Source organism: Dendrobates tinctorius, unplaced genomic scaffold (assembly GCF_039654945.1).
Source record: "Dendrobates tinctorius isolate UK_male_01 unplaced genomic scaffold, ASM3965494v1 ptg000254l, whole genome shotgun sequence".
In the NCBI taxonomy this organism is placed as follows: domain Eukaryota; kingdom Metazoa; phylum Chordata; class Amphibia; order Anura; family Dendrobatidae; genus Dendrobates; species Dendrobates tinctorius.
This window is the reverse complement of record NW_027361921.1, coordinates 1,976,053-1,991,348: the sequence shown is the minus strand read 5'-3', so window position 1 is coordinate 1,991,348 and position 15,296 is coordinate 1,976,053. Positions and strand designations below refer to the sequence as shown.

At 34.9% G+C, this 15,296-nt stretch overlaps 3 non-coding genes across 3 annotated transcripts; all 3 read left to right on the top strand.

Annotated features, from left to right (window-relative positions):
* Positions 1-5,840: 5,840 nt before the first annotated feature.
* On the top strand, positions 5,841-5,914 carry TRNAT-UGU (transfer RNA threonine (anticodon UGU)). Its single transcript has one exon. It is a non-coding gene; the product is annotated as a tRNA-Thr (tRNA).
* Positions 5,915-11,014: 5,100 nt separating this feature from the next.
* Positions 11,015-11,088, top strand: TRNAT-UGU (transfer RNA threonine (anticodon UGU)). Its single transcript has one exon. It is a non-coding gene; the product is annotated as a tRNA-Thr (tRNA).
* Positions 11,089-13,601: 2,513 nt separating this feature from the next.
* Positions 13,602-13,675, top strand: TRNAT-UGU (transfer RNA threonine (anticodon UGU)). The gene has a single exon. It is a non-coding gene; the product is annotated as a tRNA-Thr (tRNA).
* The last annotated feature ends 1,621 nt before the right edge of the window (positions 13,676-15,296 follow it).

Sequence of the window (15,296 nt, the reverse complement as noted above, 5' to 3'; positions counted from 1 at the left end):
ATATCACATCTTTTTGTGATGTAGACAAGTTGGTCAAAGAGCCTGTTTAGTAAACAGAAAATCTTGATTTCGAATGTCAGCAGTGCTTTCCTTTCTTCATGTCAGTTTGGGGCTGTTAGCCGAAAAAGAGGACTTTCACTTTTGTTTGACATCAAACATGTCTTTCCCAAAGCACTAATAAAGTGTAATTGAGAGAAAAAAAACTTTCTGCTTTTTAAATGCTCTAAAAGGAATTAGATGAAATAAGTTTCTTTAGAGAATATAGGATGACTTCAAGCATTACAAATTAAAACCAGTGGAATTTGAGTAAAAAAAAAAATTTTGCTTTTGAAATGCTCTAAAAGGAATCAGATAAAATAACTTTCTTTAGAGAATATAGGATGGGCTCAAGCATTACAAATTAAAACCAGTGGAATTACACATTAGATGCTACAAATTTTCATAGCAGTTTTCAGAAAAAGCAGAATAATAAATATTCACACATGAAAATTGGGGTGCTGTGGCTTAGTTGTTTAAAGTGCCTGTCTTGTAAACAGGAGATCCTGAGTTCAACTCTCAGCAGTACCTTGTTTTCATCTTCTCAAGAATAAGCTTCCTATCTTAAAGCAGGTCTTTTACCTGTGTGCAAATTCAAATTTGCCATTGTTCCAGCCCTACTGATAGTGCAATTGTGAGATTAAGAATCTCATCTAAATGCTGAAAAGGAATTAAGATTGCTTCAAGCTTGACAACTTAACCAATGGATTTTATTTTGAAATTCCTCCACTTTCCGCACCTGACTCTCTAAGCAGTCTTTCCAATATATCACATCTTTTTGTGATGTAGACAAGTTGGTCAAAGAGCCTGTTTAGTAAACAGAAAATCTTGATTTCGAATGTCAGCAGTGCTTTCCTTTCTTCATGTCAGTTTGGGGCTGTTAGCCGAAAAAGAAGACTTTCACTTCTGTTTGACATCAAACATGTCTTTCCCAAAGCACTAATAAAGTGTAATTGAGAGAAAAAAACTTTCTGCTTTTGAAATGCTCTAAAAGGAATTAGATGAAATAAGTTTCTTTAGAGAATATAGGATGGCTTCAAGCATTACAAATTAAAACCAGTGGAATTTGAGTAAAAAAAAAAAATTTTGCTTTTGAAATGCTCTAAAAGGAATCAGATGAAATAACTTTCTTTAGAGAATATAGGATGGGCTCAAGCATTACAAATTAAAACCAGTGGAATTACACATTAGATGCTACAAATTTTCATAGCAGTTTTCAGAAAAAGCAGAATAATAAATATTCACACATGAAAATTGGGGTGCTGTGGCTTAGTTGGTTAAAGTGCCTGTCTTGTAAACATTAGATCCTGAGTTCAACTCTCAGCAGTACCTTGTTTTCATCTTCTCAAGAATAAGCTTCCTATCTTAAAGCAGGTCTTTTACCTGTGTGCAAATTCAAATTTGCCATTGTTCCAGCCCTACTGATAGTGCAATTGTGAGATTAAGAATCTCATCTAAATGCTGAAAAGGAAGTAAGATTGCTTCAAGCTTGACAACTTAACCAACTTAACCAAGATGCTACATCTTCTCAAGAATAAGCTTCCTATCTTAAAGCAGGTGTGTTTTACCTGTGTGCAAACTCAAATTTGCCATTGTTCCAGCCCTACTGATAGTGCAATTGTGAGATTAAGAATCTCATCTAAATGCTGAAAAGGAAGTAAGATTGCTTCAAGCTTGACAACTTAACCAATGGATTTTATTTTGAAATGCCTCCACTTTCCGCACCTGACTCTCTAAGCAGTCTTTCCAATATATCACATCTTTTTGTGATGTAGACAAGTTGGTCAAAGAGCCTGTTTAGTAAACAGAAAATCTTGATTTCGAATGTCAGCAGTGCTTTCCTTTCTTCATGTCAGTTTGGGGCTGTTAGCCGAAAAAGAGGACTTTCACTTTTGTTTGACATCAAACATGTCTTTCCCAAAGCACTAATAAAGTGTAATTGAGAGAAAAAAAACTTTCTGCTTTTGAAATGCTCTAAAAGGAATTAGATGAAATAAGTTTCTTTAGAGAATATAGGATGGCTTCAAGCATTACAAATTAAAACCAGTGGAATTTGAGTAAAAAAAAAATTTTGCTTTTGAAATGCTCTAAAAGGAATCAGATGAAATAACTTTCTTTAGAGAATATAGGATGGGCTCAAGCATTACAAATTAAAACCAGTGGAATTACACATTAGATGCTACAAATTTTCATAGCAGTTTTCAGAAAAAGCAGAATAATAAATATTCACACATGAAAATTGGGGTGCTGTGGCTTAGTTGGTTAAAGTGCCTGTCTTGTAAACAGGAGATCCTGAGTTCAACTCTCAGCAGTACATTGTTTTCATCTTCTCAAGAATAAGCTTCCTATCTTAAAGCAGGTCTTTTACCTGTGTGCAAATTCAAATTTGCCATTGTTCCAGCCCTACTGATAGTGCAATTGTGAGAGTAAGAATCTCATCTAAATGCTGAAAAGGAAGTAAGATTGCTTCAAGCTTGACAACTTAACCAATGGATTTTATTTTGAAATTCCTCCACTTTCCGCACCTGACTCTCTAAGCAGTCTTTCCAATATATCACATCTTTTTGTGATGTAGACAAGTTGGTCAAAGAGCCTGTTTAGTAAACAGAAAATCTTGATTTCGAATGTCAGCAGTGCTTTCCTTTCTTCATGTCAGTTTGGGGCTGTTAGCCGAAAAAGAAGACTTTCACTTCTGTTTGACATCAAACATGTCTTTCCCAAAGCACTAATAAAGTGTAATTGAGAGAAAAAAACTTTCTGCTTTTGAAATGCTCTAAAAGGAATTAGATGAAATAAGTTTCTTTAGAGAATATAGGATGGCTTCAAGCATTACAAATTAAAACCAGTGGAATTTGATTAAAAAAAAATTTTGCGTTTGAAATGCTCTAAAAGGAATCAGATGAAATAACTTTCTTTAGAGAATATAGGATGGGCTCAAGCATTACAAATTAAAACCAGTGGAATTACACATTAGATGCTACAAATTTTCATAGCAGTTTTCGGAAAAAGTAGAATAATAAATATTCACCAACAGAACATGTGGTTCTGTGGCTTAGTTGGTTAAAGCGCCTGTCTTGTAAACATGAGATCCTGAGTTCAACTCTCAGCAGTAGCTTGTTTTTGTCTTCTCAAGAATAAGCTTCCTATCTTAAAGCAGGTGTGTTTTACCTGTGTGCAAACTCAAATTTGCCATTGTTCCAGCCCTACTGATAGTGCAATTGTGAGATTAAGAATCTCATCTAAATGCTGAAAAGGAAGTAAGATTGCTTCAAGCTTGACAACTTAACCAATGGATTTTATTTTGAAATTCCTCCACTTTCCGCACCTGACTCTCTAAGCAGTCTTTCCAATATATCACATCTTTTTGTGATGTAGACAAGTTGGTCAAAGAGCCTGTTTAGTAAACAGAAAATCTTGATTTCGAATGTCAGCAGTGCTTTCCTTTCTTCATGTCAGTTTGGGGCTGTTAGCCGAAAAAGAAGACTTTCACTTCTGTTTGACATCAAACATGTCTTTCCCAAAGCACTAATAAAGTGTAATTGAGAGAAAAAAACTTTCTGCTTTTGAAATGCTCTAAAAGGAATTAGATGAAATAAGTTTCTTTAGAGAATATAGGATGGCTTCAAGCATTACAAATTAAAACCAGTGGAATTTGATTAAAAAAAAATTTTGCGTTTGAAATGCTCTAAAAGGAATCAGATGAAATAACTTTCTTTAGAGAATATAGGATGGGCTCAAGCATTACAAATTAAAACCAGTGGAATTACACATTAGATGCTACAAATTTTCATAGCAGTTTTCGGAAAAAGCAGAATAATAAATATTCACCAACAGAACATGTGGTTCTGTGGCTTAGTTGGTTAAAGCGCCTGTCTTGTAAACAGGAGATCCTGAGTTCAACTCTCAGCAGTAGCTTGTTTTTGTCTTCTCAAGAATAAGCTTCCTATTTTAAAGCAGGTGTGTTTTACCTGTGTGCAAACTCAAATTTGCCATTGTTCCAGCCCTACTGATAGTGCAATTGTGAGATTAAGAATCTCATCTAAATGCTGAAAAGGAAGTAAGATTGCTTCAAGCTTGACAACTTAACCAATGGATTTTATTTTGAAATGCCTCCACTTTCCGCACCTGACTCTCTAAGCAGTCTTTCCAATATATCACATCTTTTTGTGATGTAGACAAGTTGGTCAAAGAGCTTGTTTAGTAAACAGAAAATCTTGATTTCGAATGTCAGCAGTGCTTTCCTTTCTTCATGTCAGTTTGGGGCTGTTAGCCGAAAAAGAGGACTTTCACTTTTGTTTGACATCAAACATGTCTTTCCCAAAGCACTAATAAAGTGTAATTGAGAGAAAAAAAACTTTCTGCTTTTGAAATGCTCTAAAAGGAATTAGATGAAATAAGTTTCTTTAGAGAATATAGGATGGCTTCAAGCATTACAAATTAAAACCAGTGGAATTTGAGTAAAAAAAAAAATTTTGCTTTTGAAATGCTCTAAAAGGAATCAGATGAAATAACTTTCTTTAGAGAATATAGGATGGGCTCAAGCATTACAAATTAAAACCAGTGGAATTACACATTAGATGCTACAAATTTTCATAGCAGTTTTCGGAAAAAGCAGAATAATAAATATTCACCAACAGAACATGTGGTTCTGTGGCTTAGTTGGTTAAAGTGCCTGTCTTGTAAACAGGAGATCCTGAGTTCAACTCTCAGCAGTACCTTGTTTTCATCTTCTCAAGAATAAGCTTCCTATCTTAAAGCAGGTCTTTTAGCTGTGTGCAAATTCAAATTTGCCATTGTTCCAGCCCTACTGATAGTGCAATTGTGAGATTAAGAATCTCATCTAAATGCTGAAAAGGAAGTAAGATTGCTTCAAGCTTGACAACTTAACCAAGATGCTACATCTTCTCAAGAATAAGCTTCCTATCTTAAAGCAGGTGTGTTTTACCTGTGTGCAAACTCAAATTTGCCATTGTTCCAGCCCTACTGATAGTGCAATTGTGAGATTAAGAATCTCATCTAAATGCTGAAAAGGAAGTAAGATTGCTTCAAGCTTGACAACTTAACCAACTTAACCAAGATGCTACATCTTCTCAAGAATAAGCTTCCTATCTTAAAGCAGTTGTTTTACCTGTGTGCAAACTCAAATTTGCCATTGTTCCAGCCCTACTGATAGTGCAATTGTGAGATTAAGAATCTCATCTAAATGCTGAAAAGGAAGTAAGATTGCTTCAAGCTTGACAACTTAACCAATGGATTTTATTTTGAAATGCCTCCACTTTCCGCACCTGACTCTCTAAGCAGTCTTTCCAATATATCACATCTTTTTGTGATGTAGACAAGTTGGTCAAAGAGCCTGTTTAGTAAACAGAAAATCTTGATTTCGAATGTCAGCAGTGCTTTCCTTTCTTCATGTCAGTTTGGGGCTGTTAGCCGAAAAAGAAGACTTTCACTTCTGTTTGACATCAAACATGTCTTTCCCAAAGCACTAATAAAGTGTAATTGAGAGAAAAAAAACTTTCTGCTTTTGAAATGCTCTAAAAGGAATTAGATGAAATAAGTTTCTTTAGAGAATATAGGATGGCTTCAAGCATTACAAATTAAAACCAGTGGAATTTGAGTAAAAAAAAAAATTTTGCTTTTGAAATGCTCTAAAAGGAATCAGATGAAATAACTTTCTTTAGAGAATATAGGATGGGCTCAAGCATTACAAATTAAAACCAGTGGAATTACACATTAGATGCTACAAATTTTCATAGCAGTTTTCAGAAAAAGCAGAATAATAAATATTCACACATGAAAATTGGGGTGCTGTGGCTTAGTTGGTTAAAGTGCCTGTCTTGTAAACAGGAGATCCTGAGTTCAACTCTCAGCAGTACCTTGTTTTCATCTTCTCAAGAATAAGCTTCCTATCTTAAAGCAGGTCTTTTACCTGTGTGCAATTTCAAATTTGCCATTGTTCCAGCCCTACTGATAGTGCAATTGTGAGATTAAGAATCTCATCTAAATGCTGAAAAGGAAGTAAGATTGCTTCAAGCTTGACAACTTAACCAATGGATTTTATTTTGAAATTCCTCCACTTTCCGCACCTGACTCTCTAAGCAGTCTTTCCAATATATCACATCTTTTTGTGATGTAGACAAGTTGGTCAAAGAGCCTGTTTAGTAAACAGAAAATCTTGATTTCGAATGTCAGCAGTGCTTTCCTTTCTTCATGTCAGTTTGGGGCTGTTAGCCGAAAAAGAGGACTTTCACTTTTGTTTGACATCAAACATGTCTTTCCCAAAGCACTAATAAAGTGTAATTGAGAGAAAAAAAACTTTCTGCTTTTGAAATGCTCTAAAAGGAATTAGATGAAATAAGTTTCTTTAGAGAATATAGGATGGCTTCAAGCATTACAAATTAAAACCAGTGGAATTTGAGTAAAAAAAAAAATTTTGCTTTTGAAATGCTCTAAAAGGAATCAGATAAAATAACTTTCTTTAGAGAATATAGGATGGGCTCAAGCATTACAAATTAAAACCAGTGGAATTACACATTAGATGCTACAAATTTTCATAGCAGTTTTCAGAAAAAGCAGAATAATAAATATTCACACATGAAAATTGGGGTGCTGTGGCTTAGTTGGTTAAAGTGCCTGTCTTGTAAACAGGAGATCTTGAGTTCAACTCTCAGCAGTACCTTGTTTTCATCTTCTCAAGAATAAGCTTCCTATCTTAAAGCATGTCTTTTACCTGTGTGCAAATTCAAATTTGCCATTGTTCCAGCCCTACTGATAGTGCAATTGTGAGATTAAGAATCTCATCTAAATGCTGAAAAGGAAGTAAGATTGCTTCAAGCTTGACAACTTAACCAATGGATTTTATTTTGAAATTCCTCCACTTTCCGCACCTGACTCTCTAAGCAGTCTTTCCAATATATCACATCTTTTTGTGATGTAGACAAGTTGGTCAAAGAGCCTGTTTAGTAAACAGAAAATCTTGATTTCGAATGTCAGCAGTGCTTTCCTTTCTTCATGTCAGTTTGGGGCTGTTAGCCGAAAAAGAAGACTTTCACTTCTGTTTGACATCAAACATGTCTATCCCAAAGCACTAATAAAGTGTAATTGAGAGAAAAAAACTTTCTGCTTTTGAAATGCTCTAAAAGGAATTAGATGAAATAAGTTTCTTTAGAGAATATAGGATGTCTTCAAGCATTACAAATTAAACCAGTGGAATTTGAGTAAAAAAAAAAATTTTGCTTTTGAAATGCTCTAAAAGGAATCAGATGAAATAACTTTCTTTAGAGAATATAGGATGGGCTCAAGCATTACAAATTAAAACCAGTGGAATTACACATTAGATGCTACAAATTTTCATAGCAGTTTTCGGAAAAAGCAGAATAATAAATATTCACCTATGGAACATGTGGTTCTGTGGCTTAGTTGGTTAAAGCGCCTGTCTTGTAAACTGGAGATCCTGAGTTCAACTCTCAGCAGTACCTTGTTTTTGTCTTCTCAAGAATAAGCTTCCTATCTTAAAGCAGGTGTGTTTTACCTGTGTGCAAACTCAAATTTGCCATTGTTCCAGCCCTACTGATAGTGCAATTGTGAGATTAAGAATCTCATCTAAATGCTGAAAAGGAAGTAAGATTGCTTCAAGCTTGACAACTTAACCAATGGATTTTATTTTGAAATTCCTCCACTTTCCGCACCTGACTCTCTAAGCAGTCTTTCCAATATATCACATCTTTTTGTGATGTAGACAAGTTGGTCAAAGAGCCTGTTTAGTAAACAGAAAATCTTGATTTCGAATGTCAGCAGTGCTTTCCTTTCTTCATGTCAGTTTGGGGCTGTTAGCCGAAAAAGAAGACTTTCACTTCTGTTTGACATCAAACATGTCTTTCCCAAAGCACTAATAAAGTGTAATTGAGAGAAAAAAACTTTCTGCTTTTGAAATGCTCTAAAAGGAATTAGATGAAATAAGTTTCTTTAGAGAATATAGGATGGCTTCAAGCATTACAAATTAAAACCAGTGGAATTTGAGTAAAAAAAAAATTTTGCTTTTGAAATACTCTAAAAGGAATCAGATGAAATAACTTTCTTTAGAGAATATAGGATGGGCTCAAGCATTACAAATTAAAACCAGTGGAATTACACATTAGATGCTACAAATTTTCATAGCAGTTTTCAGAAAAAGCAGAATAATAAATATTCACCAACAGAACATGTGGTTCTGTGGCTTAGTTGGTTAAAGCGCCTGTCTTGTAAACAGGAGATCCTGAGTTCAACTCTCAGCAGTACCTTGTTTTTGTCTTCTCAAGAATAAGCTTCCTATCTTAAAGCAGTTGTTTTACCTGTGTGCAAACTCAAATTTGCCATTGTTCCAGCCCTACTGATAGTGCAATTGTGAGATTAAGAATCTCATCTAATTGCTGAAAAGGAAGTAAGATTGCTTCAAGCTTGACAACTTAACCAACTTAACCAAGATGCTACATCTTCTCAAGAATAAGCTTCCTATCTTAAAGCAGGTGTGTTTTACCTGTGTGCAAACTCAAATTTGCCATTGTTCCAGCCCTACTGATAGTGCAATTGTGAGATTAAGAATCTCATCTAAATGCTGAAAAGGAAGTAAGATTGCTTCAAGCTTGACAACTTAACCAACTTAACCAAGATGCTACATCTTCTCAAGAATAAGCTTCCTATCTTAAAGCAGGTGTGTTTTACCTGTGTGCAAACTCAAATTTGCCATTGTTCCAGCCCTACTGATAGTGCAATTGTGAGATTAAGAATCTCATCTAAATGCTGAAAAGGAAGTAAGATTGCTTCAAGCTTGACAACTTAACCAATGGATTTTATTTTGAAATGCCTCCACTTTCCACACCTGACTCTCTAAGCAGTCTTTCCAATATATCACATCTTTTTGTGATGTAGACAAGTTGGTCAAAGAGCCTGTTTAGTAAACAGAAAATCTTGATATTCGAATGTCAGCAGTGCTTTCCTTTCTTCATGTCAGTTTGGGTCTGTTAGCCGAAAAAGAGGACTTTCACTTTTGTTTGACATCAAACATGTCTTTCCCAAAGCACTAATAAAGTGTAATTGAGAGAAAAAAAACTTTCTGCATTTGAAATGCTCTAAAAGGAATTAGATGAAATAAGTTTCTTTAGAGAATATAGGATGGCTTCAAGCATTACATATTAAAACCAGTGGAATTTGAGTAAAAAAAAATTTTTTACTTTTGAAATGCTTTAAAAGGAGTCAGAAGAAATAACTTTCTTTAGAGAATATAGGATGGGCTCAAGCTTTACAAATTAAAACCAGTGGAATAACACATTAGATGCTACAAATTTTCATAGCAGTTTTCGGAAAAAGCAGAATAATAAATATTCACCTATGGAACATGTGGTGCTGTGGCTTAGTTGGTTAAAGCGCCTGTCTTGTAAACTGGAGATCCTGAGTTCAACTCTCAGCAGTACCTTGTTTTTGTCTTCTCAAGAATAAGCTTCCTATCTTAAAGCAGGTGTGTTTTACCTGTGTGCAAACTCAAATTTGCCATTGTTCCAGCCCTACTGATAGTGCAATTGTGAGATTAAGAATCTCATCTAAATGCTGAAAAGGAAGTAAGATTGCTTCAAGCTTGACAACTTAACCAATGGATTTTATTTTGAAATTCCTCCACTTTCCGCACCTGACTCTCTAAGCAGTCTTTCCAATATATCACATCTTTTTGTGATGTAGACAAGTTGGTCAAAGAGCCTGTTTAGTAAACAGAAAATCTTGATTTCAAATGTCAGCAGTGCTTTCCTTTCTTCATGTCAGTTTGGGGCTGTTAGCCGAAAAAGAGGACTTTCACTTTTGTTTGACATCAAACATGTCTTTCCCAAAGCACTAATAAAGTGTAATTGGGAGAAAAAAACTTTCTGCTTTTGAAATGCTCTAAAAGGAATTAGATGAAATAAGTTTCTTTAGAGAATATAGGATGGCTTCAAGCATTACAAATTAAAACCAGTGGAATTTGAGTAAAAAAAAAATTTTGCTTTTGAAATGCTCTAAAAGGAATCAGATGAAATAACTTTCTTTAGAGAATATAGGATGGGCTCAAGCATTACAAATTAAAACCAGTGGAATTACACATTAGATGCTACAAATTTTCATAGCAGTTTTCAGAAAAAGCAGAATAATAAATATTCACCTACGGAACATGTGGTGCTGTGGCTTAGTTGGTTAAAGCGACTGTCTTGTAAACAGGAGATCCTGAGTTCAACTCTCAGCAGTACCTTGTTTTCATCTTCTCAAGAATAAGCTTCCTATCTTAAAGCAGGTCTTTTACCTGTGTGCAAATTCAAATTTGCCATTGTTCCAGCCCTACTGATAGTGCAATTGTGAGATTAAGAATCTCATCTAAATGCTGAAAAGGAAGTAAGATTTCTTCAAGCTTGACAACTTAACCAATGGATTTTATTTTGAAATTCCTCCACTTTCCGCACCTGACTCTCTAAGCAGTCTTTCCAATATATCACATCTTTTTGTGATGTAGACAAGTTGGTCAAAGAGCCTGTTTAGTAAACAGAAAATCTTGATTTCGAATGTCAGCAGTGCTTTCCTTTCTTCATGTCAGTTTGGGGCTGTTAGCCGAAAAAGAAGACTTTCACTTCTGTTTGACATCAAACATGTCTTTCCCAAAGCACTAATAAAGTGTAATTGAGAGAAAAAAACTTTCTGCTTTTGAAATGCTCTAAAAGGAATTAGATGAAATAAGTTTCTTTAGAGAATATAGGATGGCTTCAAGCATTACAAATTAAAACCAGTGGAATTTGAGTAAAAAAAAAAATTTTGCTTTTGAAATGCTCTAAAAGGAATCAGATGAAATAACTTTCTTTAGAGAATATAGGATGGGCTCAAGCATTACAAATTAAAACCAGTGGAATTACACATTAGATGCTACAAATTTTCATAGCAGTTTTCAGAAAAAGCAGAAAAATAAATATTCACCTACGGAACATGTGGTGCTGTGGCTTAGTTGGTTAAAGCGCCTGTCTTGTAAACAGGAGATCCTGAGTTCAACTCTCAGCAGTACCTTGTTTTTGTCTTCTCAAGAATAAGCTTCCTATCTTAAAGCAGGTGTTTTACCTGTGTGCAAACTCAAATTTGCCATTGTTCCAGCCCTACTGATAGTGCAATTGTGAGATTAAGAATCTCATCTAAATGCTGAAAAGGAAGTAAGATTGCTTCAAGCTTGACAACTTAACCAACTTAACCAAGATGCTACATCTTCTCAAGAATAAGCTTCCTATCTTAAAGCAGGTGTGTTTTACCTGTGTGCAAACTCAAATTTGCCATTGTTCCAGCCCTACTGATAGTGCAATTGTGAGATTAAGAATCTCATCTAAATGCTGAAAAGGAAGTAAGATTGCTTCAAGCTTGACAACTTAACCAATGGATTTTATTTTGAAATGCCTCCACTTTCCGCACCTGACTCTCTAAGCAGTCTTTCCAATACATCACATCTTTTTGTGATGTAGACAAGTTGGTCAAAGAGCCTGTTTAGTAAACAGAAAATCTTGATTTCGAATGTCAGCAGTACTTTCCTTTCTTCATGTCAGTTTGGGGCTGATAGCCGAAAAAGAGGACTTTCACTTTTGTTTGACATCAAACATGTCTTTCCCAAAGCACTAATAAAGTGTAATTGAGAGAAAAAAACTTTCTGCTTTTGAAATGCTCTAAAAGGAATTAGATGAAATAAGTTTCTTTAGAGAATATAGGATGGCTTCAAGCATTACAAATTAAAACCAGTGGAATTTGAGTAAAAAAAAAAATTTTGCTTTTGAAATGCTCTAAAAGGAATCAGATGAAATAACTTTCTTTAGAGAATATAGGATGGGCTCAAGCTTTACAAATTAAAACCAGTGGAATTACACATTAGATGCTACAAATTTTCATAGCAGTTTTCGGAAAAAGCAGAATAATAAATATTCACCTATGGAAAATGTGGTGCTGTGGCTTAGTTGGTTAAAGCGGCTGTCTTGTAAACAGGAGATCCTGAGTTCAACTCTCAGCAGTACCTTGTTTTTGTCTTCTCAAGAACAAGCTTCCTATCTTAAAGCAGTTGTTTTACCTGTGTGCAAACTCAAATTTGCCATTGTTCCAGCCCTACTGATAGTGCAATTGTGAGATTAAGAATCTCATCTAAATGCTGAAAAGGAAGTAAGATTGCTTCAAGCTTGACAACTTAACCAATGGATTTTATTTTGAAATGCCTCCACTTTCCGCACCTGACTCTCTAAGCAGTCTTTCCAATATATCACATCTTTTTGTGATGTAGACAAGTTGGTCAAAGAGCCTGTTTAGTAAACAGAAAATCTTGATTTCGAATGTCAGCAGCGCTTTCCTTTCTTCATGTCAGTTTGGGGCTGTTAGCCGAAAAAGAGGACTTTCACTTTTGTTTGACATCAAACATATCTTTCCCAAAGCACTAATAAAGTGTAATTGTCAGAAAAAAACTTTCTGCTTTTGAAATGCTCTAAAAGGAATTAGATGAAATAAGTTTCTTTAGAGAATATAGGATGGCTTCAAGCATTACAAATTAAAACCAGTGGAATTTGAGTAAAAAAAAAATTTTGCTTTTGAAATGCTCTAAAAGGAATCAGATGAAATAACTTTCTTTAGAGAATATAGGATGGGCTCAAGCATTACAAATTAAAACCAGTGGAATTACACATTAGATGCTACAAATTTTCATAGCAGTTTTCAGAAAAAGCAGAATAATAAATATTCACCTACGGAACATGTGGTGCTGTGGCTTAGTTTGTTAAAGCGCCTGTCTTGTAAACAGGAGATCCTGAGTTCAACTCTCAGCAGTACCTTGTTTTCATCTTCTCAAGAATAAGCTTCCTATCTTAAAGCAGGTGTGTTTTACCTGTGTGCAAACTCAAATTTGCCATTGTTCCAGCCCTACTGATAGTGCAATTGTGAGATTAAGAATCTCATCTAAATGCTGAAAAGGAAGTAAGATTGCTTCAAGCTTGACAACTTAACCAATGGATTTTATTTTGAAATGCCTCCACTTTCCGCACCTGACTCTCTAAGCAGTCTTTCCAATATATCACATCTTTTTGTGATGTAGACAAGTTGGTCAAAGAGCCTGTTTAGTAAACAGAAAATCTTGATTTCTAATGTCAGCAGTGCTTTCCTTTCTTCATGTCAGTTTGGGGCTGTTAGCCGAAAAAGAGGACTTTCACTTTTGTTTGACATCAAACATGTCTTTCCCAAAGCACTAATAAAGTGTAATTGAGAGAAAAAAAACTTTCTGCTTTTGAAATGCTCTAAAAGGAATTAGATGAAATAAGTTTCTTTAGAGAATATAGGATGGCTTCAAGCATTACAAATTAAAACCAGTGGAATTTGAGTAAAAAAAAAAATTTTGCTTTTGAAATGCTCTAAAAGGAATCAGATGAAATAACTTTCTTTAGAGAATATAGGATGGTCTCAAGCATTACAAATTAAAACCAGTGGAATTACACATTAGATGCTACAAATTTTCATAGCAGTTTTCAGAAAAAGCAGAAAAATAAATATTCACCTACGGAACATGTGGTGCTGTGGCTTAGTTGGTTAAAGCACCTGTCTTGTAAACAGGAGATCCTGAGTTCAACTCTCAGCAGTACCTTGTTTTTGTCTTCTCAAGAATAAGCTTCCTATCTTAAAGCAGGTGTTTTACCTGTGTGCAAACTCAAATTTGCCATTGTTCCAGCCCTACTGATAGTGCAATTGTGAGATTAAGAATCTCATCTAAATGCTGAAAAGGAAGTAAGATTGCTTCAAGCTTGACAACTTAACCAACTTAACCAAGATGCTACATCTTCTCAAGAATAAGCTTCCTATCTTAAAGCAGGTGTGTTTTACCTGTGTGCAAACTCAAATTTGCCATTGTTCCAGCCCTACTGATAGTGCAATTGTGAGATTAAGAATCTCATCTAAATGCTGAAAAGGAAGTAAGATTGCTTCAAGCTTGACAACTTAACCAATGGATTTTATTTTGAAATGCCTCCACTTTCCGCACCTGACTCTCTAAGCAGTCTTTCCAATATATCACATCTTTTTGTGATGTAGACAAGTTGGTCAAAGAGCCTGTTAAGTAAACAGAAAATCTTGATTTCGATTGTCAGCAGTGCTTTCCTTTCTTCATGTCAGTTTGGGGCTGATAGCCGAAAAAGAGGACTTTCACTTTTGTTTGACATCAAACATGTCTTTCCCAAAGCACTAATAAAGTGTAATTGAGAGAAAAAAACTTTCTGCTTTTGAAATGCTCTAAAAGGAATTAGATGAAATAAGTTTCTTTAGAGAATATAGGATGGCTTCAAGCATTACAAATTAAAACCAGTGGAATTTGAGTAAAAAAAAAAATTTTGCTTTTGAAATGCTCTAAAAGGAATCAGATGAAATAACTTTCTTTAGAGAATATAGGATGGGCTCAAGCTTTACAAATTAAAACCAGTGGAATTACACATTAGATGCTACAAATTTTCATAGCAGTTTTCGGAAAAAGCAGAATAATAAATATTCACCTATGGAAAATGTGGTGCTGTGGCTTAGTTGGTTAAAGCAGCTGTCTTGTAAACAGGAGATCCTGAGTTCAACTCTCAGCAGTACCTTGTTTTTGTCTTCTCAAGAACAAGCTTCCTATCTTAAAGCAGGTGTTTTACCTGTGTGCAAACTCAAATTTGCCATTGTTCCAGCCCTACTGATAGTGCAATTGTGAGATTAAGAATCTCATCTAAATGCTGAAAAGGAAGTAAGATTGCTTCAAGCTTGACAACTTAACCAACTTAACCAAGATGCTACATCTTCTCAAGAATAAGCTTCCTATCTTAAAGCAGGTGTGTTTTACCTGTGTGCAAACTCAAATTTGCCATTGTTCCAGCCCTACTGATAGTGCAATTGTGAGATTAAGAATCTCATCTAAATGCTGAAAAGGAAGTAAGATTGCTTCAAGCTTGACAACTTAACCAATGGATTTTATTTTGAAATGCCTCCACTTTCCGCACCTGACTCTCTAAGCAGTCTTTCCAATATATCACATCTTTTTGTGATGTAGACAAGTTGGTCAAAGAGCCTGTTTAGTAAACAGAAAATCTTGATTTCTAATGTCAGCAGTGCTTTCCTTTCTTCATGTCAGTTTGGGGCTGTTAGCCGAAAAAGAGGACTTTCACTTTTGTTTGACATCAAACATGTCTTTCCCAAAGCACTAATAAAGTGTAATTGAGAGAAAAAAACTTTCTGCTTTTGAA